This window comes from Canis lupus, chromosome 7, assembly GCF_003254725.2.
Source record: "Canis lupus dingo isolate Sandy chromosome 7, ASM325472v2, whole genome shotgun sequence".
Lineage (NCBI taxonomy): Eukaryota > Metazoa > Chordata > Mammalia > Carnivora > Canidae > Canis > Canis lupus.
This window is the reverse complement of record NC_064249.1, coordinates 38,496,864-38,520,938: the sequence shown is the minus strand read 5'-3', so window position 1 is coordinate 38,520,938 and position 24,075 is coordinate 38,496,864. Positions and strand designations below refer to the sequence as shown.

Here is a 24,075-nt window from a genome sequence, read left to right as displayed (position 1 = left end):
GCATACTATCTGCAGGGTAAGTGGCTTCTTGCTGATCTTTTATCAGCATCCTGTCTCCTGTTCACAGTAGCAAAAACCCCCAAACAACCCGAATGCCCATCAAGAGAGGAGTGGATGGATAACCTGTGTTTTATCCCCACAATGGACTATGATTCAACAGTTAAAACAATGAAACTACAGCCACATAGAATGATATGGTTGAGGGGATCCCCGGGTGGTTCAAAGGTTTAGCGCCTGCCTTGAGCCCAGGGCGTGATCCTTGGGGTCCCAGGTTCCTCTACTACTTACTCTTCCATCAGCCCCAAATTTGTTTTCGGCATCCCTGGTTGAATTGGTATAAGACAGAAAGACACATAGGAAAAAGTCAGGCATGTGTAGTAAGTATTACACTCCTGTGAATAGTCTTCATTCTATGTCTTTCCCAGGAAGGGCTCAGAGCCCTGTGGGCACACCCTGCCTTACCATTTATTCTGATAACAGCCCATGGAAGGTTACTGAGGATGTTTGTCCTTGCGTCTCAGGGCCCCAGCCTTCAGCCCTCTGCCTATATGTGGACTGCCCTACCATTATTTCCTGAGCTGGCTCCCCAGGACCACCAGGCGGGTTTCCTGAGCCCACTGGCAGGTCTCTTCCCATGCCTGGACTGCTTCCAAACTGACGAGGGGGACTGCAGGGCAAAGAGGCCTGGTACTGGCAGGAGCATCCTTGTCTGAGCAGTACCTGGACCCCAACATGAGACGGGACATAGGTGAAGAGAGAAGGTTCTCCTCTTGCATCAGCGGGTCTCATTGGGTGAGAAGGGAAAAATAATTTCTAGTTTCCACCTGAAGAAACAGGGTTGGAAAAGACGGACAAAATGGATGTTAGGCAACTATGAAGCCCACTCAAGGCAGACAAGAGAGCATCTTTCCCCCATCTTCCTCTCCAAACACCTGCTTTGCCTACAGACTAGTTGTTCCCAAACTTTAGTGCCATCCAGAGGGGGCATTAAAACAGGTTGCCAGGCCCCATCTCCAGGGCTCCTGATCCTGTAGGACTGGGGAGGGTGGGGCCTGGGAATGTGCATTTCTGACAAGTTCCCAGCTGCCAGATGGTGTGACCCACACAGACCAGACCACCGCACTTTGGTTGTGACACAAGCTCTGATCCCCTTCCGTTGGAGCCTTCTAAAGGAAGGCATTAGAAATTTGGAGTTTGACTATCACCCTTCAGGTCTCTCCTGCAACCAGGTTCCAGACACAGTCAGGGACCTGATTGCACCACTGACACAGTTCCACACCAGAGGTCAGAAGCCCGTGGTGATTCCTTGGGAAGCGTTTCCCTGCCAGCATAATGTGGGCAAGAGGCATCATTAATTCATCTCTCGCTCACATTCGCCCAGAAGACGCCTTCTTACCCGGAATTATATCCTGAATTGGGCTCAAAGGGCATTTGGAGATTGAGAGTCAGGACCTCCTCTAGTGCTTGTCGGTTTGTTTTCCGAAAGTCTGAGTCAGGAATCAAGGGCCACCCACACTGATGTCCCAGGCAGAGACAAACAACAACAATGAGCCTTTGAGGCCAGAGCAAGGAGCCAGCGTGCCCTGTGATCCCAGGTAACCGACTCAAGCCTCAGGTTCAGAACCCACACCTTCTCACTGAGGGTCCGGGGCGGAGTCTTTTTAGGTGAGCACTGTTACTGCTTGCATTTAATTGCAGACTTTCCAGCATGCCAGCCCCACAGTATGCGGACTTTTAATCTCATGCATTAGGCTGACCAAAGTTGCTCCTTGCCAACCAGGAAATGGTTTGACCTGATCTCGCAGTGAAGAAGGGAATTAGTATCTGGAGTAGAATATAACCTTGGCCCTTTGTACAGTGGATTTTTCATTCCTGGAAAAGCAAGCCAGGAGAGGCTTTACATCATAGCAGGTAGAAGCCCTGTCTGGTCAAGCTTGACGGGGCTATTCTTTTTTTCCCCCTCTCTTTCCTGTTGGCAGGTGAGGACATCTGACTCTTTCCAACACATCTGAGGCATGCTCCAACAGCATCTTGTTGTGATTTACTGCTTAATTATAACCGTACCCATGTCTGCCTGGGCCTGTAAAAGTACTGAAGCCCTTTCCTTGTCATCTGACATAGGCAGTCGTAACTGCAATTTTTTTTTAAGATTGTATTTATTTATTTGAGAGAGAGAGAGAAAGCAAGCACGATTGAGGGGGGAGGATCAGAGGGAGAAGGAGAAGCAGACTCCCCACTGAGCAGGGAGCCCAACAAGGGGCTCGATCCCAGGACCATGACCTAAGCCCAAAGCAGATGCTTCACCACCTGAGCCACCTGGGTGCCCTATAACTGCAGATTTCAAGAAGATAGTTTTTTATGGCTAATGAATTACGTCTAAAGTACTACCAAGCCAAGGAAACCAAAACAAGGATGCAGGAATAAAGCAGAGAGAAAAAAAGAGAGAAACATTTGAGGCCAAGGGAAACAGAGGCTGCAGAAAGCCTGAGCTTGGATGTGATGCCACCTTCTCTAGCTTGGGCCACAGATGGGTTTCTGATGGGTGATCAAAAGACTCCTGGAGCTATCCTACAGTGGGGCAGGAGAGAGACAGAGATAGAGACAGAGACAAAGAAAGAGACGCTTTTTGAAGAGCAGAATGCAAACCAAAATCTGTATTTTCAGACCAAAGTGCCTTTGAGCTGTAATACCCTGCCCTGACCACCGAGAAATCAATGCAGCAGACTGTAGGGATGGTCCTGACCCCTGAGAGCCTGGGCCCAGGACCCCTGAAGCTGACATCAGCCATGAGGAGACAGCAGGCTCCAAAGTCCAAAGTCTCGCCTCTGGAAGAAGAAAAGGAGCATTTCGGTTTCAGTTCTGCTCAGGAGGCCCAGTGTTTGTGATCACAATTTGCAGTTACCTCCAGCCTTATTTTAAAGTTTGTTTTCCCTGAAGGTCCCCAGGGGCGTTGGGAGGGGACCCTGCAGTCAGCAGCGGAGGAGGAGCCCTCAACCCTCATCCTGTCTGAGTAGACCTGAAGGGTACCAGGAAACTGGTCTGAGGCTTTGAGAGAGTCACAGGAGCCATCATCGTCATTCTGGACTCTTCTAAAGCCTCTTTCATCTGAAGATCTCAAAGACCTACATAAACATTCATTATTCACACAGTGCCGCTTGGAGGTAAACAGGTATTACGATTCTATTAGCTTCTCACAGATGCTTTATCTACCTCTGCAACCTACAGTTTCCATCCCATATTTACTTTAGGGAAAAAAAAGATTATTTCTCCCAGTTTGTAGGGAAAACGAACTTGCCTACTAAGGGCACAGCTCTGGGCAAAAATCTGTGGGCCATACATAGAAATTCTGTATAAAGCCCAGCCCCTGCCCTTAGTGAGTCCACAGTCTATTGAAGAAATAAGAAGCATACATATAGTGAAGTGTAATATAAAAATTATTTCAAGGGGCACCTGGGTGGTTCAGTGGTTGAGCATCTGCCTTTAGCTCAGGTCATGATCCCGGGGTCCTAGGATCAAGTCCTGCATCAGGCTCGCTGCTTGGCAGGGAATCCCCTGCTCCCTCTGCCTCTGCCTGCCACTCTGCCTTCTTGTATGCTCTCTCTCTCTCTCTCTCTGTCAAATAAATAAATAAATAAAATCTTGTAAAAAACAAACAAAAAAAGAACTACTTAAAAAATAGAAATACATGTATACATACATACATAAAAATTATTTCCAGACAGGATACAATTAGTGCAGAATGAGAGGTTTTCAGCAGGAGAGATCACCATGGATGCTGGTAGTCCAAGAGAGCTTCATCGAGGAGGAGGATTTGGACCACACATTTGATACTCAGTGTGTGAGTGCATGTGTGTGTGTGTGTGTGTGTAAATGCCCATGTGCATTCCAGCAGGGGATGAAAGTGTGGACAAAGGTACTGAGGTAGGAACATGCCTGACTTGTTTAGAGGTCAGATAGTTTGATATCGCCATAGCTGGGAAAACAGTGAAGGGTAAGATTGGAAGGCAAGGTAGGCCAGGTGCAGAGCCTTCATAACAAATTTTCAAGATTTTGATTATTTTATTCCAAAATAAATTGCATAATTTATTTTTATAAATGATTATAAATTTATTTTTATTTTTAAAACTATTTTTAGGGGCACCTCACTAGCTCACTGGTTGAGCGTCTGCCTTTGGCTCAGGGCATGATCCCGGGGGTCCAGAATCAAGTCCCACATTGGGCTCCTCACAGGGAGCCTGCTTCTCCCTCTGCCTGTGTCTCTGCCTCTCTGTGTGTGTCTCTCATGAATAAATAAATAAAATATTTTTAAAATAAAATTTTAAATGTATGTTTTAGAAGTAATGATAATTTTATGAATAATATCATTTATTCCAGAATAAATTAAGTAGGGTTAGCAACCGGCCCATGTGAGCTGTTAAAGCTCGGGCTTGACATGAAATAATAAAGAAAATGCATGAAATGCACCCTTAGAAGAGGAAGGAAATAATAAAGATCAAGGTGGAAATAAATGAAAGAGAGATTTTAAAAACAATAGAAAAGATCAATGACACTAAGACCCGGCTCTGTGATTAGATAAACAAAATTGGTAATAAAGGATATGAAATCGATTGGAAAAAACACGCACTGGGTGGTTTAGAAGAGGTGGCTTAGGGAGAGAGGTGGTTCTCAGAGTGTGGTCCATGGACCTGTGGTGGTGGCATCCACTGAGAACTAGTTACAGATGCCATTTCTTGGGCCCGAGCGCAGACCTGCTCAGACGCTGCAGAGTAGGACCCCGCCTGCCGGTGACTAACCGATGGGCACTCAAGTTCCAGACGTCCTGAGTTAGAATTCTGACAGATTGGCTTAAACTCAGCAGAATCTTTCTGTCTCATCCAAGCTCTGCACAGTTGAGGGATACATTGTTGAACCAGATATTTGAATTTGTCTTTTTAAAATCTGTTTTGGGATGCCTGGGTGGCTCAGTGGTTCAATGTCTGCCTTTGGCTCAGGTCGTGATCCTGGGATCGAGTCCTAGATCGGGCTCCCCACAGGCAGCCTGCTTCTCCCTCTGCCTGTCTCTGCCTCTCTCTGTGTGTCTCTCATGAATAAATAAACAAAAACCTTTAAAATAAATAAATAAAAATAAGCCATTTTTATTTTGTGAAAATTTAGACTTACACAAAAGTAGAGTAGAATGTTAAACACAACACCCAGATTTAATAACTAGCCAGATTAAAAAAAAAAAAAAAAACTAGCCAGATTTGCTATACTGTCCCTTTCTTTTTCTCTGAATTATATTTTTATTCCAAGAAATGATCTCGGGCAGCCCGGGTGGCTCAGCGGTTTGGTGCCGCCTTTCAGCCCAGGGCCTGATCCTGGAGACCCTGGATCGAGTCCCATGTCGGGCTCCCCACATGGAGCCTGCTTCTCCCTCTGCCTGTGTCTCTGCCTCTGTGTGTGTGTGTCTCTAATGAATAAATAAATAATTTTTTTAAAAAAGATTTAAAAAAAAGAAATGATCTCAACTCACTTCTACATATTTCAATATGCATCTCTTAAAAACATACATGTGGGACGCCTGGGTGGCTCAGCGGTTGAGCGTCTGCCTTCGGCTCAAGGTGTGATCCTGGAGTCCCAGGATCGAGTCCCACATCAGGCTCCCTGCATGGAGCCTGCTTCTCCCTCTGCCTGTGTCTCTGCCTCTCTCTGTGTCTTTCATGAATAAATAAATAAAATCTTAAAAAAAAAAACAAAAACGTGTTCTTGAGGCACCCAGATGGCTCAGTTAGTTAAACACTTGATTCTTGGTTTCGGCTCAGGTCATGATCTTGGGATCGTGGGATTGAGCCCCGAGTGGGGCTTCACACCAAGCCTGGAACCTGTTTGGAATGCTCTCTCTCCTTCTCTCTCTGCCCCTCCCTACTTTCTCTCTAAAATAAATTTTAAAATCTTAAAAAAAAAAATCATACAACCACCATCTTACATGACCATAATGTCAACATCACACCTACAGGAAAAGCAGCCATTCCTTGGTTTCCCCCAAGACCCAGATGATAACCACATTTCTCTGATCGTTGAAGTAGAGTCTATGAAATTCTACTGTGGCTGGCTACTGTTTACATTATGAAACCCACCGACCATCATAAAATTTAGAGGGAAGGACACCTGGGTGGCTCAGCGGTTAAGTGTCTGCCTTCACCTCAGGGCATGATCCCGCTCTCCTGGGATAGAGTCCCACATCGGGCTCCCTGCATGGAGCCTGCTTCTCCCTCTGCCTATGTCTCTGCCTCTCTCTCTCTGTGTCTCTCATGAATAAATAAATAAAATCTTTAAAAAAAATAAAATTTAGAGGGATACTGAGAGGGAAAAAAGTTAGATGTGTTTCTTTGTAAAGTAATTCTAAAAAAAAAAGATTCCTTTTAAATATAGGTAAGTTTGTAAGTATTTGAGGAATGTTCTTTATTATCAGTGGATTAGATAATATTACCTATGAAACTGAGTATCCATTTTGGATGCTGTGACATCACACTGGTTGTCAGATGGCGTAACTCAACAGGGTGAATCTTCCTGCGTGTAAATGTGGCTTCCTGTAGTCAGCAGCAAGCATTGCTGAAACGCATGGTGTTTCCTGACACTGCTTTGGAAATACCTTGCCATAGGAGTATTAAAAAGACTGTAAAATATTCTAGTACCTTCTAAACATTCTTAGTTCATTTCTGGAGTCAGAAGTAATAATAATAATTGTACACACTTCTACAGTCCTTTCAAGCACTTTACCTACATTGGCTCATTTAGGTTTTTTTTTAAGCCATTAAGAAAGGGCTTACATGATGCTAGAACAGCAGGACACACAGAGAGAAATGAAACCATAAGAAGCTAAGTGACCAAATATTCAGGTAATAGGAAATTAGATTTTTAACTTATTTTTTCTCAACAAGTCATTTTTTCCAGATTCCATTTATCTTCTGTTGTATATGACCTGTCATGTATAAAATGACAGAAACCTTGATACCTATAAAACCCTGATACTTTCATTAGTGTACACTAGAGACCCGGACACACTGTGTGTATCCCTTGTAAATGTAGTTTGAGCTCCATGATGAAACAAAGCACAAAGGATAAATTTGGGTCAAAATCGAAGTGAACCACCCCTTACAATTTGATACAGGCTCCAGATTTTAATTATTTCACTCTCTTCACCCTTTGTGGGAGAGGAGTGTTCTATCCATCTGCCCTGCTCACCTCCCCTCTTCTCCCTGCCTCATCCCTGCTTCTCAAACATGTCACTTTCACAAATGTGTCACTTGGTGGAATTTTATTTAGATTGTTTGTACGTTTGAGTAGACTGTAAGCAAGTTGATAAGATCGTCAAGTAGAGTGATCTTATCAAACATAAGAATAATTCCAAAAATAGTTGTCGCCTCTCAGGCTTTTTTTTCTCCCAGTAATGAAGCTCACTCCTTTAATTATAGTTTAAGACACTGTGTTGAAATATTTAATCTCAGAGTAATGACTGGATCTTAGTTTCCTAATTGGCATCTGTGTGTTTGGCATCTGTGCCGAAGCCTGAATCTAAGGGTGAGCACACAAGATATGGACTCTGTGTAAACCACTTCTGATACCTGCTCCAGGGCAATGATGTCATAACCAAGGAAGGAAAGAGAAATAGCATATATTTTATGATGCCACATATTTTTTAATCACTAACCAATGACCTGTTAGAGGGTAGGAGTCAAACCAAAAACCCAGAAGCAATCAGCCCACGGCAAAGAGTCATGGAAGCCCCGAAGGACCCTTGGCCTTTGGAAGTGCACCTTGCTCTTTCTAAAATGGACTCTCTGGTACCTGGGAGTACTTCCCAGAACATACTGCCCCACCCACCACTGGGTGACTTATTTAAAACCTTGTGAAACCAGCTTGAAAGGACTAGAAGGGTAGGTTGGGGAGAGAAGTTATTGGCTTGAATGAACTCTGTCCACCAAAATCCTTTCCTGTCCTCCTCAGAGGGGAAGCCACAACTGTGTCACTTGGGCCCCCTCCTCTCACTGTCATCAGCATATTGTCTGAACCAAGATACAACTCCCCGTGTACGACATGCCTCTTTGGAGACACGCCTCTTTGGAGAGTGCCTGATACTGGCTGTGGGCGTGGGACCTACAGGCTCACATTCCCTGAATAATGCATGCCTGCTTTGTTGGTGTTTATCCAGGTTCAGGTTACACGCGGTGGAGGTGCAGCAAGAGGTGGAATTACAGAGCCGGCTTTTCTGCCCACCGAGGATGTCTGCGAAATGAGAGGTCAGACCAGAGACTGCTAACCGGCTCTGCAGGCAGGCGGCAGGGTTGCTCTCTGGGCCGCGGAGTGGGGAGGAGAATCGGGTTTTCCAGTCGTGCTAAGTATAGGGGGAACACATCCCCTGCAGGGCCAACAGCCATGCCACAGGCCTTCTCACTCAGGACAGGGTCTCACCAGCTTCTCTAGAAGCTTTAGAGCTCTGCGTGTGCCTGGAGGGCCCCGACCTTCCCAGCTCTCTGAAAGGGCAAATCGCTCTCCTGCCGCCGGGAGTACCAGGGCGTGGGAGGGACATGAAGCCAGTGCCCTGACACCGTGAGGAACCATGCAGGCCACTCCCAGACACCGAACCATCCTGGTGGTTGCTTAACAGGGTCAAGATCAAGCCAGCTGTCACCGTGGCAGGGCCTTCGGCAGCCACCAGATGTAGGCAGAGGCCACCTGAACTTTACGTGCGCATCATGTGTCCCATCCTGGTCCCCCCACTTAGCCCCCAGCTGCAGCTTTGATTCTTCCCAGTTCATATAAAAGGGTCCGATCACGTCCCAACACAGCACTCATGCTGCCAGTGAGTTCCCTCTACAACCTCGTAAAATGGGATCATTTTGTCTTCATGTCAAGGAGAAGAAATTAATACTTAGGTGACCTACCACCAGGAAGAGATGCTCCAGGAAAGGAACCCATGTCCATCAGACTCCAAATGTCACACTCTTCCCACTTCCTCATTTTCCATTAAAAAAAAAAAAAAAAGGTTATGTTATAAACACACGCTGCTGTGTCTCCACCTCAGAATTAGCGGATCCCAAGTCCCGCTGTGATTGAGCTCTCTGGGCCTGATCCATTCTAGGTAAAGGTGACAAGTATCTTGACAACAGGAGGCCATAAGATCCCTTGCTTCCTGGGACTCAGTGAGTTCATTCCTGTCCCAAGATGCTGAGTCGACAACATTCTTTGAACCCTCTGTTTTGGCGCAGTGTAATTCTCAGCCCCGAGTCAACAGATTGGCTGGCATTGCCACCTGGGAGACAGTGGCTTCCCTTTCATACTCTCCCTCTGTATCTGGAAGCCATTAACCTGAAGTTTATTTAACGACATCCTCTCCTCTGTAACAAACTGAAGGAGGGCAGAGGCAGTGTCCTAGAGAAGGCACCCTTATTAGTTGAGAGTCCCGCGGAGCCCATACCCCAAAGCTTCACATATTCTCCCACAGAGCCTCTTGTGGCAGGCCCCACTATTCAGGTAGACCAGAAGTAGATGCGAGCACAGCCCCACCTCTCTAGGCCACCCTCCTGGCTGCATGTCCCTCGGCCCACCTGTTCACCTGCTGAAGTTTTCTTTTTTATCTGCAACAGCTGGGTTTGGATGCTCCTGAAGGCACCAGGTGAGCCTACAAGTACCCGAGCACCATGTACTTCTGCTCTAACATTCCTGGGTCCGTATCTAGGGCAGAGATCTGCTCCACTATCAGGAGGCACCGTGGCAGAAGAAGATAGATGAGTTGGCCACTCTGATGGCTCTTTATCCACAGTGAGACAGAGTGGAAACTCCCTCTGGTTCCCTCCTGAACCCACTGCCTAAGAAGCAGGATGGTCTGGACCTGAATGAAATCAAAGTGGTTTACATAAAAATTAGTAATATTTGGTTTGGATGCTGTCGGACTAGAAGTCCCAACTCTATCTACAGTAGAAAGGTAGCTCTTACTCACTCAACCCACAAAGGTACATCGAGAGCCTCTTAAGAGTTGAGCTCTATGGCAGGTTTGTCGATTCAACAGTGAGAAAACCCACTCTGTTCCTGTGGGGTCTACAATCAAGCAGGAGAGAGAAACGTTCAGCCAATAGGAATACAAATACATGTGAAATTTTAATTTGATGATAGAGTGTAGTTCACATGATCTAAAAACCAATGGGAACATAGCTACTCATTTTTAAAAACAGGCATTATATAACAAAAGCAGAAAAATATGAAGGCAGGGGGCCCTGGGTGGCTCAGTCAGTTGGGCATACAAACTCTTGGTTTCAGCTCAGGTCATGATCTCATGGGTCATGGGATTGACCCCTGCATTCAGCTCCACACTCAGCGGGGAGTCTGCTTGAAGATTCTCTCTGCTCCTACCCCTGCTTGCTCATCTTTTCTCTCTCTCAAATAAATAAATAAATAAATAAATAAATAAATAAATAAATAAATAAATCTTTTAAAAAAATATATGAATGGGGAAGAAACAATGATTCTTGATAGCAATTCCTCTAACCAGGGAAAAAGGATGGCAGGGCGATAGGGAGGAGAACCATATTCAAAATGGATTTTAACCGTATCTGACTTGAGTTTGATTCATCTTAAAAGAGAAGGAAAACATTTTAAATCAACACAGCAGAAAGGTAACATTTGTCTACATTCTAAATTCTGGATCATGACTATACAGGTTCTTGATGCAGCCTCTGAATTTCTCTGAATTCCTTTTTTCATTAATAAACAATATTTACAGATGTTTTACATTATAACCATGATTCACTGCTGGAAAGGCAGGTCCATGGGACTGTGAGAGGGGGTGGGGGTCTTGGCGTGGGATGGATGCACAGCCTGGGACTCCCCCTAAGGAAGGAGCAGAGCCTGCAGGAGTCGGGAAGGCCTCAGGGGTCACCTGTTCTGGAGTGATGCACTTAGGAGACTATGTAGGAAATCCAGAGATGATAGGGGCTTGGATGGGGCAGCCAGAGTGGTGGATGTAGAGTGAAATGGCAGGACCCGGTGGTGGGATGAATGCAGGTCTGAGGCTTTCGTGTCCAGGTGGCACCACCCGGCAGGTGGTGGTACCCCTCAGGCTATGGGATGCTGAAATACACCTGCATTCACCAAGGAGACTCGTGGACTTACTGATTTCAAGCACCTGGTCAACGTTCAAGGAAAAGCAGGGTACAAGAAGGCAGGCACACTAGATGGGGGCCTCCAGAGCTACTGGACACTGCCACTGCTTTACTGATTGTCAGAGAACCAAAACCCAGCAGCCCATCCGGTCCCTCCCAATGTGACACATCCATGTCGCCACTCTCAGGATCAGCAGCTAAGGGGCCAAAACAGCAGCTCACCCAGGTGGTGACCATGTTCCCTGTCTATACCTGGGCAGTGAAACTGCTCCCAGCTGTGTTACGTTTGACCAACTCATTGAGGATCGTGTCTGGTTTTTCATTTTCCTTCTCAATACCACCAGGCCTGCCAGGCTCCCTCTCAAGTCCTTGCTGATCTCAGGTCCCTTTCAGCTGGACTATGCTGCAGTCTGAATATCTGTGTCCCCTCCCCCAAATTCTTATGTTACAAACCTAAGGCCCAAGGTGGTGATATAAGAAGGTGGGGCTTGGGGATCCCTGGGTGGCGCAGCGGTTTGGCGCCTGCCTTTGGCCCAGGGCGCGATCCTGGAGACCCAGGATCGAATCCCATGTTGGGTTCCCCGTGCATGGAGCCTGCTTCTCCCTCTGCCTATGTCTCTGCCTCTCTCTCTCTCTCTCTCTGTGACTATCATAAATAAATAAAAAAAAATTTTTTTTAAAAAGGTGGGGCTTTGGGGGGTGGTCATCAGGTTCTGAGGGTCATTCATTCCCTCATGAATGGAATTAGTGCCCATTAGAAAAGGCCCCAGAGGGCCGGCCCCCTGCCCCCCACCCCTTCCACCTTGTGAGGTCCTGGCCATTCACAGCCTGGAGCGGACCTCTTCCATCAGACACCAAATCTGCCAGCAGCAGTGACTGGACGTCTGATCTCCAGAACAGGAGAAATAAAGCTCTGGTGCCTGTAAGTGACCTAGTCTGTGGCATTCTGTTATAGCAGCCTGAGCACACCCAGACTCCAGGTATACCCTGACTCCAGCCCAGAGGTGTGCTCTCTTGGGTTGGGCTGTCACCAAATCAGACCCCGAGGCAGACATGGAGCAGGGAGGCAGGGAGGGAAGGAGGCCAAGGAAAGGAACATTATTTTCACAATTGCTGCTGTGGCAAGTGCAGCTGGGGCCCAGCCCTGCTGGGGACCCTGGGAGACAGTACAGGACACACTCCTCTGTTTTGTTTTTTTTTTTTAAATCTTTTTTTTTTTTTCTTCAATTTTTATTTATTTATGATAGTCACAGAGAGAGAGAGAGAGAGAGGCAGAGACACAGGCCGAGGGAGAAGCAGGCTCCATGCACCGGGAGCCCGATGTGGGATTCGATCCCGGGTCTCCAGGATCGCGCCCTGGGCCAAAGGCAGGCGCCAAACCGCTGCGCCACCCAGGGATCCCACAGGACACACTCCTCTGAATCCTCCTTGCCCACGGGGTGAGGAAGTAGGGGAGCCTCCATTTCCCATCCCTGGACAAGTCCCCAGAATGTGAAGTCCAGGTACGCCCATCACGTGGAAGGAGAGCTCCCAGGTGGAAAACTGCAGGTACCCGTAGCAGGACAGCCCTGAGAATGTACTGGAAGGTTGAGTGATGAAAGGATGTGGATCCCACAAGAATTTTTGTGCTCCCTGTGACAAACAGGCTCTAAGGGGGTCCCCATACTCCCCATGTCCCAGGACCTACCCCCTTATATCACCCACTTGCCCTAAGTATGGGTGGGACCTGTGACTGCTGTTAGAATCTAGAATGTGGCAGAGAGGATTAGGTTGTATTATCAAAGTTCCCATTCTTGCTGGCTTTTCCCCCCTTGCTGGCATTGCAGAAACAAGCTGCCATATATTGCAAGAGGGTCTGTGGACAGACCCAGACGGCAAGGAAGCAGGTGGCAAGCAGCTTGTTGGAGACGAGTGTGGCCTCTGCCCTATTGTCAGCAGAGAGCAGGGCTCCCAGTCCTAACAGCAGTAGGGAACCGAGTCCTGCCTACAGCTGAACCCGAAAACAGATCCACTGCCAGTCAAGCCTCCAGGCAGGGCCGAGCCCCATAGACCCACAAGTGCGAGTCCTTACCTTACCTACCCAGATCCTGACCCACAGGGTGTAAGATAATGAGCAAGTGTTCCTCTAAGGCTCAGAGTCTGTGGTCATCTGTTGCACATCATAGAAACCAAACGTGCTCCCTCATCCCCTGTGCCTCCCACCTGAGCCAGGCGTCTCAAACCCCTTGTCTTGTGGCCTTCACTCCACGTCCACTGAGGAGTCATTGTTCTCATTAAGATGAAGACGTTGGGCAGCCCGGGTGGCTCAGTGGTTTAGCGCCGCCTTTAGTCCAGGGCCTGATCCTGGAGTCCAGGGATCGAGTCCCATGTCAGGCTCCTTGTGTGGCGCCTGCTTCTCTCTCTGCCTGTGTCTCTGCCTCTCTCTCTCTCTCTCTGTCTGTCTCTCATGAATAAATAAGTAAAATCTTAAAAAAAAAAAGATGTTTTTTTGCTCTGGTCAGATTGCTCTGACCTCTGAAACTAATAATACACCACATGCTAATGAATTGAATTTACATAAAATAAAATGTAAAAAAAAAAATAAATGTATCGCACTTTTTTTGGTCTTATTACAAGAATAAGCCAAGTGCATTCTACAACATTTCTATAATAGAAGCCAAAAAAAGCTGATGAAATTCACTCAACTTTTTCTTAGGTAAGTTCAAACTTTGAACTTTCTTCCACGGGGTTTTCTCTGTTTGTGAGTCCTATAATTTATTCTTTTTCACCCCTGCTCTAGACGAACTTTCACCCAGAGATAAGTTTATAGTTGGAAAAGACTGCATTTAAATGGATTGTTTTTGAACTTTCCCAAAGAGGAGCACTCTCAAAATACCCATAGAATTGAAAAGAGACATTATTCCCCCAAGAGAAAAGCTCCCGAGGGACAGGAAAGCCAGCATTCAACCTTTGCTCTAAGGGAGTCTTGATCCACTCAGGAGGAAAGAAGTGCCAAGTGTTTGAGGCCGTTGATCCCGAACATCTTTTCAGTAAACAAAGGGCTTTGGAGCTTAGAATTTAGGTGCTGAATTTAGCAAAGGAGGACCAGCAGAGGTGGAGCTTTTGTGTCCTCCCTCACTGTCCTATTCTCTCCCCTTGCTCAGCCTGCCTCCCGCGCGCCCCCCCACCCCCCCAGCAGCAAGGAAGTGACTCTCCTGGGGGCTCCCGCAGGCTCCGGGGCTCTAAGTCCCCAGGTGGCAGACCTAAGGCATTTCCTCTTCTGTCTCTTCCCCTCCAGCTGTGTCTCTTTCTGCTGCTCACAAAGCAGTTTCAATTCTACCAGGATGTGGCCTCTGTGAGGCCACCCGCCAGTGAGTGAAGCTCCTCACCCTCCTATTCCACCGGCATTCCTTTCTGGGGGTGACGAGGTGTTTCAAGTTCACTCACATTCCTTTAACGAACCTGCTTTAAGGGACTGCAGCCTGCTGCGCAGTGTGATGGGTGAGCAAGCGTGTCCCCAAGAAGCATCCCTGCCCGCCAGGACCTTAGCCCTGCCCGTGGAGCCCAGTGCGTGCACAGGGACATTCTGTGTCCTTGTGGCTCCTGGCGGTTTCTCTGCACACAGCGCTGCAGGCACCAAAGAGGGAGCTTGGAAGCTGGGGGGTTAGGGGGACACAAGGTGGGAGGTTAACTAACATGGACCTTGAGGAGATACCACTGCCCACCCACGAGGATGGTCATGATGGCAAAGACGGGCAGTAACAAATGTTGGGGAGGATGGGGAGAAATGAGAACCCTCATGCACTGCTGGCAGGACTGTAAAATCGTGCAGCCCATTGGAAAACGCTTGGCAGTTCCTCCCAACGTCCAAGTTACATATGATTCAGCAATCCCATCCCTAAGTGTATATACCTGAAAGAATTGAGAACATGGCTACAGGACAACTTACACATATACGAATGTTCCTTAGCAGCATTATTCGCAGTGGCCAAAAAATGGAAACAACCCAAAAAGGCACCAACTGAAGAATGGAAACACAAAATGTCAAGCATCTCCATACAGTGAAATATTATTTGGCCATAAAAAAGTAACACAGTCCTGGGGCGCCTGGTGGTTCAGCTGGTAAAGCATCTGTCTTCAGCTCAGGTCATGATTTCAGGGTCCTGGGATCGAGTTCTGCATCAGGCTCCCTGCTCACAGGGGAGTCTGCTTCTCCCTCTGCCTCTCCCCACCCCCTACTCGTGCACTCTCTTTCTCTCTCTCTGCATCTCTCTCTCTCAAATAAATAAATAAAATCTTTAAACAACAATCACAATTCAGTCCTGACACATGATAATGCTGACGAACCTGAAAAACATCATCCTAAGTAAAAGAAACCAGACACCAAAGACTACATATTTTATGATTCCATTTATGTGAAATATCTAGAACAGGCAAACAGAGAGTGAAAGTAAATCTGTGAGCATGGGGGCATGGATGGGAGAATGCAGAGTGGCTACTGACAAGCACAGGGCTTCTTTTTGGGGTGATGAAAATGTTCTCTAGGATACTTGGTTGCCCCACTCTGTGAGTATACTAAAACCAGTGAGCTGTACACATTAAAAGGACAAATCCATGGGGATGTGAATTATAGCTCAATCAAACGTTTTTACATAGAAAAAATGCAAAGAAATCTTCCACCCATCTCCACCTTTGGTAACATCTAAGGAAACTGTAGCCTGTAATGTTTTTAAAACATTACACAGAAAACTTATTTTAGAGGTGCCTGGGCACCTCAGCTGGTTGAGAGCATCCAACTCTCAATTTCCACTCAGGTCACGATCTCAGGGTCGTGGGATCGAGCCCCATATGGGGCTTCACTCTCAGCACAGAGTCCACTTGAGATTCTCTCTCCCTCTCTCCCTGCCCCCACCCAAACCTTTTACTTTATTATTCATATTTAAAGCATAGGAAGTTATAGGTAGATGAACTTTCCTCTGAAGTGTGAACTCCAAATACCATCTTCAGAGATCTTCCCAATAACTTATCCCCCATAGCAAAATGTACACTCACCTGAACAGGGAAAGAGAGACACCCTGGGGTCTCTACAGCACTCAGCCGGTAGCTGGAAGATCTCAAACTCTGACCTTTCAAACCAGGACCATACCTGCTGTTGGAAGAAGGGGGCCCTCCTCACACCATGAGGTCACCAGGTCTCGCAGGCCGATTCTCCTCTCGGTGTTCTGAGGTGCTTTGCTTCTGTGAAATCTGCTATCTCTATAAGGCTCCTTTTGCATCTACTTCCAGAAGCAAAAGGCAGCTTTCAAATGGAAGATCTTTATGAGTTAATGCACAAGCATCTTTTGTGAAGGAGTGTACGTTCTCTTTTGTTGGTCTCTTATCCAAAACTACATCATAGCAAAGGCTCCAGGGAGGGCGGGAACTTCTGGAGCTCTAACCAGACTGGCCATGCACTCACCCTCGAACGCCTCTATGGCCACACAGCCTGTTCTCCACCAGAGAGTGCCCATAGGCTGCAGTCACTTCTCCTAGGTCTTGATCTCTGAAAGTGAGCAATTTCATCTCACAAGACTCCATCAAGGCCTTATACGTCCAGAAGAGCCCATCGGGATGGGCTTCCTATAGAGTCACTCACTTAAATTTGTGGCACACTGTCAGGAGCTGAAAGGTGTTCATTCATCACGTGGATAATACCAGCGTCAGTTTTCCCCCACGTGTTTGCATTCAGCCTTCTAACTTAAGGGAGTCAATGATGACTGCCTGTTTTCTTCATCAGAGAGACCCATCTGGGGCAGCCCGGTTGGCTCAGCAGTTAGCACCGCCTTCAGCCCAGGGCCTGATCCTAAAGACCTGGGATCGAGTCCCGGGTTGAATTCCCTGCGTGGGGCCTGCTTCTCCCTCTGCCTGTGTCCCTGTCTCTGTCTCTCTCTCTCTCCTGAATAAATAAAAATTAAAAAAAAAAAAGAGAGACCTGTCTGCAGGACAGCTTGGTTGGTGACAACTGGGAAGCTGGTGATGATATTGCCACGAATCTCCAGCCAGCCCCTCTAGCAGGTCAGGTCCACCAAACTGCAGCCCCTGGACCCCTTGACTGCAGCCTCCTTGGTGACCAGATTTTACCAGGTTTTTTTTTTTAAGATTTTATTTATTTATTCATGAAAGACAGAAAGAGAGAGGTGGAGACATAGGTAGAGGTTGAGAAGCAGGCTCCCTGTGGGGAACCCAATGCAGGACTCCATCCCTGGTCCCTGGGATCACGACCTGAGCCAAAGGCAGATGCTCAACCTCTGAGCCACCCAGGCGCCCATATTTCACCAGTTTTACACTCACGTGTGTGTGTGTGTGTATGTTTAGTTCTTTGTGGTTGTATCACACATCACAGGTGTGACCACCACAGTGGAAAATACTTTCATCTCACACCTGGCTTGTGCTCCACCTTTATGGCCAGTTACCCCCTCCTCCCCTCCACTTGATCCCTGGCAACCTCTAATCTGTTTTCCATCTCTATAATTTTGTCACTTCAAGAATGCTGTATAAATGGAGTTACACACTGTGTAACCTTTGAGACTGACTTTCTGCACTCAGCAGAATTCTTCGGCGAGCCACCCAGGTGGCCGTGTTTATCAGCAGTTCCTTCTGTCTTAATGCTGAGCAGTATCCCGTGGCATGGATGGACCACAGTTTATTTAACCTGTCAGCTGTGTGGACATTGGGGTTGTATCCAGTTTGGGACAACCACGAATAAAGCCGTTATGAGCATTCATGTACAGGTTTTGCTGTGGGTGTAAGTTTTCATTTCTCTGGGATGGATGCCCAGGAGTTGACTATGGGGTCCCATGGTGAGCCCCTATGTCATTAGTGAGAGACCCAGCCATCATCTTTCCTATAGGGGCCGTCCCATTGCATAGGAGTGCTCCCCAACTCGCCAGCAACACCCCAGTAGTCCAGCTCCTCTGTATCCTCTCTGGCACGTACTGTTGTCACAAGTGTTTATTTTAGCCATTCTCATTATACACATATATTTTTAAAGTTAGACAAACATGCACCAAACTTTTGGCAGTGGTTATTTCTGGTGTGAGTGCGTGTGTGGAAAGTGACTAACATTATGGAGAGCTTTTACTTTCTATGTTATGTATTTTTGTAGTGTTCAAATTTTGCATTACTCAATGCGTGTTTGGAATCTAAAAGTCAACAAGGATTTTTTAAAGAGTTAACAGACAGTGAGGAAGTGAAGACAAGTATTATAAACCAGTCTGTGGAAACGTTTGCCCGTGAGAGGAGGGGAGGTGTGGGCAGGAGTGGGGAAATTAGCGTGGAGGGAACGTTCTCTGTGATGGAGCTGAGAAAAGAAACCAAGTTAGAGGGAGAAGCTGATAACTGGGGAGAGAGGGAATGTCTCTGTGAAGCCAAGACCCCTCCTCCTCTGCCCTACTCCGTGTCCTGGGAGACTCCACGCCCTCCGGTTTCCAGAATTCTCTGCACAGCTAAGAGGCAGGAGGAGAGAGAGGCAAGGATCTCTCAGGCGCCCCTCACAGTGCCCTGAGACCACAGTGTCCTCCCCTGCCCCCTGATGCCCAGGTGCCCGCACCCCTGCCATGGCCTTTCCATCACAGCTCCCTGGTTAAGCCCTAGCAGTGCTCAACAAGCAGGTTTTGAGCACACCCCTCCCCTCTGCCAGGACCCTGGCTGGTCCATCAAGGGGACAAGTCCCCAAAGCAGCAGCAGGGACCCAGAGCAAGAAAGAGGGGGGGGACGCCCAGTTCTCTGAACCCCAGGAAAGCCAGGGAGGGTGATGATCCAGTGGAGATGTCTGTGGGGAGGAGGAGTTCGTGCCTCCAGTTGCCTGGCTGGTCTTGGTGAACTAGGAGGCAGAGGACAAGACTGAGCTTCCTGAGGGCATCATCTTGTCCTCTTCTTAAGAAAAAAAAAAGATTTTATTTATTTATTCATGAGAGAGAGGGAGAGACACAGGCAGAGGGAGAAGCAGGCTCCACACAGGGAGCCTGACACGAGCCTCGATCCTGGGTCTCCAGGATCACCCCTGGGCTGAAGGCAGCGCTGAACCGCTGAGCCACCAGAGCTGCCCTATATTGTCCTCTTCTGAGGAATAAAGCCCTCGCTCTGGCTCTTCGATTTGGGCTGCCCAGGCTCCCAGCTCCAGCCCCTCAGCGGTGGACAAGGTACCCTTCCACCTATGCAAGCTCATTATACTGTTAGATTGCCTGAAAAATCACTTCGCGTTTTCCTTCTTGTGTTGCCCTGTCAACCTAAAAATGGAAATTTGGAGTGATTTTTGTTGAGGCTTTTCGTGCTCAATCAGAACTTCCTCTGGCCATGGAGGAACTGAACAAAGGATAAAGACGATGGCCCGAGCTTCCCCTTTCTGTCTGGTCCTCAACCCTACTGCAGGCTTTTCCCAAGTTTTCCCCCTTTCTTCCCATCTCTGTCTCAAGATTATTTCTTTTTTTTTTTTAAGATTTATTTATTTATTTATTTATTTATTTATTTATTTATTTATTTATTTATTTATGAGAGACACAGAAAGAGAGAGGCAGAGACACGAGCAGAGGGAGAAGCAGGCTCCCTGTGGGCAGCCCGATGTGGGACTTGATCCTGGATCCCAGGATCACTCCCTGAGCCGAAGGCAGACGCTCAACCGCTGAGCCACCCAGGCATCCCTCAAGATTATTTCATTCTTCTGAATCCTCACCTGGTTCCTCTCATGTCCTGGAGGGAGAGAGAGACAAAGAGAGAGAGAAAGAGAGAGAGAGAGAGAGAGAGAATCTCAAGCAGACTCCACACTAAGGGCAGAGCCCCACTCAGGGCTCCATCTCATGACCTGAAGATCACAACCTGAGCCAAAACCAAAAGTCAGATGCTGAACCAACTTGCCACCCAGGCACTCCTGGGTCTCCTCCTCCGCTAAAATTTTATTTATTTTTAATTTTTATTTTTTTAAAGATTTTATTTATTTATTCATGAGAGACACACAGAGAGAGGCAGAGACACAGGCAGAGAGAAGCAGGCTCCCTGAGGGGATCCCGATGCAGGACTCGATCCCAGGACCCCAGAATCACGACCTGAGCCAAAGGCAAATGCTCAACCACTGAGCTACACAGGCACCCCTCCTCCCCTAACATTTTATTTTATTTTTTTTAAGATTTTATTTATTTATCCATGAGAGAGAGAGAGAGAGAGAGAGAGGCAGAGACACAGGCAGAGGGAGATGCAGGCTCCATTCAGGGACCACAACGTGGGACTCTATTCCAGGTCTCCAGGATCAGGCCCTGGGCTGAAGGCGGCACTAAACCACTGAGCTACCCGGGCTGCCCCTCCCCTAACATTTTAATGAAAAAGTTAACCATACAGAAAAGTTGTAAGAACAGGATAACAACAGTTCTATACATTACACCCAGATTAATAATGCACCTTTCCTGGCACCTAGGGGCTCAGTTAGCTGAGCATCAGCCTTCGGCTCAGGTCATGATCTCAGGATCCTGGGATCGAGCCCCAGATGGGGCTCCCTGCTCCATGGGGAGTCTGCTTCTCCCTCTCCCTCTGCTGCTCACCCTGCTTGTGCTCTCTCTCAAAAATGAATAAATAGGAACACCTGGGTGGCTCAGCCTTTGAGCGTCTACCTTCAGCTCAGGGCGTGATCCCAGGGTCCTGGGATCGAGTCCTCTATCGAGCTTCTTACAGGGAGCCTGCTTCTCCTTCTGCCTATGTCTCTGCCTCTCTGTGTGTCTCTCATGAATAAATAAATAAAATCTAAAAAAAAAAAAAAAGAATAAATAAGATCTTAAAAAAAATAATGCATGTTTGCTATATCTGCATTCATCCCTCCTCCCCTCCCCCTCCCCCGACACAGGGATAAGAATAATCTTCCAACAGTTTTATTGCACATGGTGAAGTCAGCAGTAATTCCGTATCATCTACCACCTCGTCTGCATTGTTTTCCTGATCGTCTGCCCTAGCTCTTCAACCTTCTGTTCCTAGATATTCCCACTTTCAAGCTATGCTCTGATGCTCAGCCCAACTGCCCTCTTCTTCCCAGTGATAATTCTCTTGGCAGAAACCAAGAAACAAAAAAAATTAAAAATTAAAAATTAAAAAAAAGAAACCAAGAAACATTAAATGAACCCCAGGGAAAGACCAAAGGACTCTGGGACGAGATGCCCTATCCATTCTCTCTCTCTGTCTCTTCCTAGAAAATAAATAAATATTTAAAAATAATAATAATAAAAGAGGCACCTGGGTGGCTCAGTCAGTTAAGGTCTGACTCTTGGTTTTGGCTCAGGTCATGATCTCAGGGTCGTAAGATCGAGCCCTGCATGGCGCTCTGCACTCAGCACGGAGTCTACTTAAAGACTCTCTCTTCCTCTGCCCCTCCTACTCATTCTCTCTCTCTGTCTCTCCCTTTCCTCCTCTAAAATAAATAAATAGATAAATATTTTTAAGATGCCCTATCTATATTTTCCAACGTTGTGCCCTGGGAAAGGGAGTCAGTCTGCATTCAGCACCCTTTGCTGGCTCTGCAGACTCTCTGGTTTGCAAGCTTGCATCATCAAAGGTTCCCAAATGACTTGACTCTGGCCAGAGGAAGTTTCCGTGAAGCCAAGTCTCAAGGACTTACTGTGCCCATCTTCGCTGGCTCAGGAATGGCAGTTGGGTCTAGGTCAACGTGGGTTATTCTAGGGCAGGATCAGTCTGGGCCAGATATGGAGGACAATGATGGTGCCTCAGTCCCAGGCCTCAGGCGGGTGTTGGATGGGCCTTGGCGGCCTGGAAGCCAAGAGACTGACTTCTCACTAATCTGTCCACCTTCTCCAGGAACTAACTGCAGATAAGAGAAAGTATCTCCTACATGATGGGTGTATTAATTTGCTGCCATAACCCAAGTACCACGACCTGGCTGGCTTAAACCATAGACATGTATGGTCTCACAGCTCTGGGAGCCAAAAGTCTGAAACTGAGGTGTAGGCAGTTTGGTTCCTTCTGAGGGCTGGAAGGGGAGCATCTATGGCAGGTGTCACTCCCAGGCTCCTAGACAGTGGTTTTCTCCCTATGCCTCCTCCGGTCAAGCTCCCTACATGCATGTCTGTCTCCAAAAGGCTCCCTGTGATGAAACCCAGTCCTACGGGTTTAGGGGTCCCCCTACTCCAGTACAACCTCCTCTTAACTAATGACATCTGCAGTGACCCCGTTTTCCAGGAGCGCAGCGGGGGTTAGGATTTCAACACAGGAGTTACGAAGGATTTGACTCTGGTCTCTGATCAGAGAAACCTGAGTGTGTGCAGGAAGGGAGACACTCAGGAAATTATTTCACTTTCTCCCACAATGACTCTGAAAGGAAAGGAATTCGAGCACTGTCGCCATTTTACAAGTAAGAAAGGTGAAATGTCTCAGCAAACATATGTCACACAATGTCATAGACTGGGCTGTTTTTGCAGGGGGCTGATCTCCACAATTTTTCCTAATTTCATTCTCAAAGGATAGTCTTTTTTTTTTTTTAACTAAGACTCTGTGGGTCCCTTCATGTGGCCCCATGTACCAACTACAACCCCAATCTGTATTAATAACTCAAACTTCAATACTCAGAGAACTGGAATAGGGTGATGGAGTTACGGGTGGATTTGTCTTCATCTGGTCTCTGTCTTCCAAATATTTTGAAATGTGGGGATATTTTACAATTTAAAGTTTCTTTTTTTTTTATTTTTTTTATTTATGATAGTCACAGAGAGAGGGAGAGGCAGAGACACAGGCAGAGAGAGAAGCAGGCTCCATGCACCGGGAGCCCGATGCGGGATTCGATACCGGGTCTCCAGGATCGTGCCCCGGGCCAAAGGCAGGTGCCAAACCGCTGCGCCACCCAGGGATCCCTAAAGTTTCATTTTAAATTTCTTTTTTTTTAAGGATTTTATTTATTTATTCATGAGAGACACACAGAGAGAGAGAGAGAGAGAGAAGCAGAGAAACAGGCAGAGGGAGAGGGAGAAGCAGGCTTCATGCAGGGAGTCCAATGTGGGACTCGATTCCCGGTCTCCAGGATCAGGCCCTAGGCTGAAGGCGGCCCTAAACCGCTGAGTCACCTGGGCTGCCCTCATTTTAAATTTCTTTGGTGTAAGTTAGAAAGGCTGAGTTCTGGAGATTGGCCTCTGGAAGGGCTAAGAGCTTCCTTGCCCCTAATGGCCTCAGGCAGCCTGCTTCTCCCTCTGCTTATGTCTCTGCCCTTTTCTCTGTGTCTCTCATGAATAAATAAATAAAATCTTTAAAAAAAAAAGAAAGAAGAAAGAAAGAAAGAAAGAGAAAGAAAGAAAGAAAGAAAGAAAGAAAGAAAGAAAGAAAGAAAGAAAGAAAGAAGAGAGAGAGAGGAGAGAGAGGGAGGGAGGGAGGGAGGGAGGGAGGGAGGGAGGAAGGAAGGAAGGAAGGAAGGAAGGAAGGAAGGAAGAAAATGAAGGGAAAAAGGAAAGCCTAGAAGGAGAGCAACAGGATTACTGCCCAGAGGAGAACCTGGGAGCCTTCTCACCTCCTAGGCCAAGAATTCTTGCTCTGTACTCTCCAGAAATCCTTGCAAAGACAGAACGTAAAGGTTAGACCCCACCCTCACCTCACCCCCATGCCTGCTGGGCACACCCTTGGTGGGCGAAGCAGTGACCTGCCCCATCACAGGTCTCTGGCATGGAAAGAAACTGTCAGCAGTGTCTGGCCAGTCCTGAGAATTTTGCTTTCAGGTCCGACACCTGGGGATTTGCTCAGGCTGACTATTGTTATGCATCACATTTCAGGCATCATAGAAATTTGCTCAATAAACTCCTAGGGAACCTCCTAGGCAGGCAGCTGTGAAAACTCTGGATTGGCAGAAACACCCAAAGAGGACTGAACGCAAAATTGTCTAGTAGGTGACGTTCATCCTCAATGTGTCCTCCCTCTCCTTTCTGCATGTCCCTCCAAGTTTCCA

General features: G+C 47.3%; 1 pseudogene; it reads right to left on the bottom strand.

Moving 5' to 3' along the window:
• Positions 1 to 16,373: 16,373 nt before the first annotated feature.
• LOC112648159 (39S ribosomal protein L39, mitochondrial-like) lies at positions 16,374 to 23,735 on the bottom strand (annotated as a pseudogene).
• Positions 23,736 to 24,075: the final 340 nt, after the last annotated feature.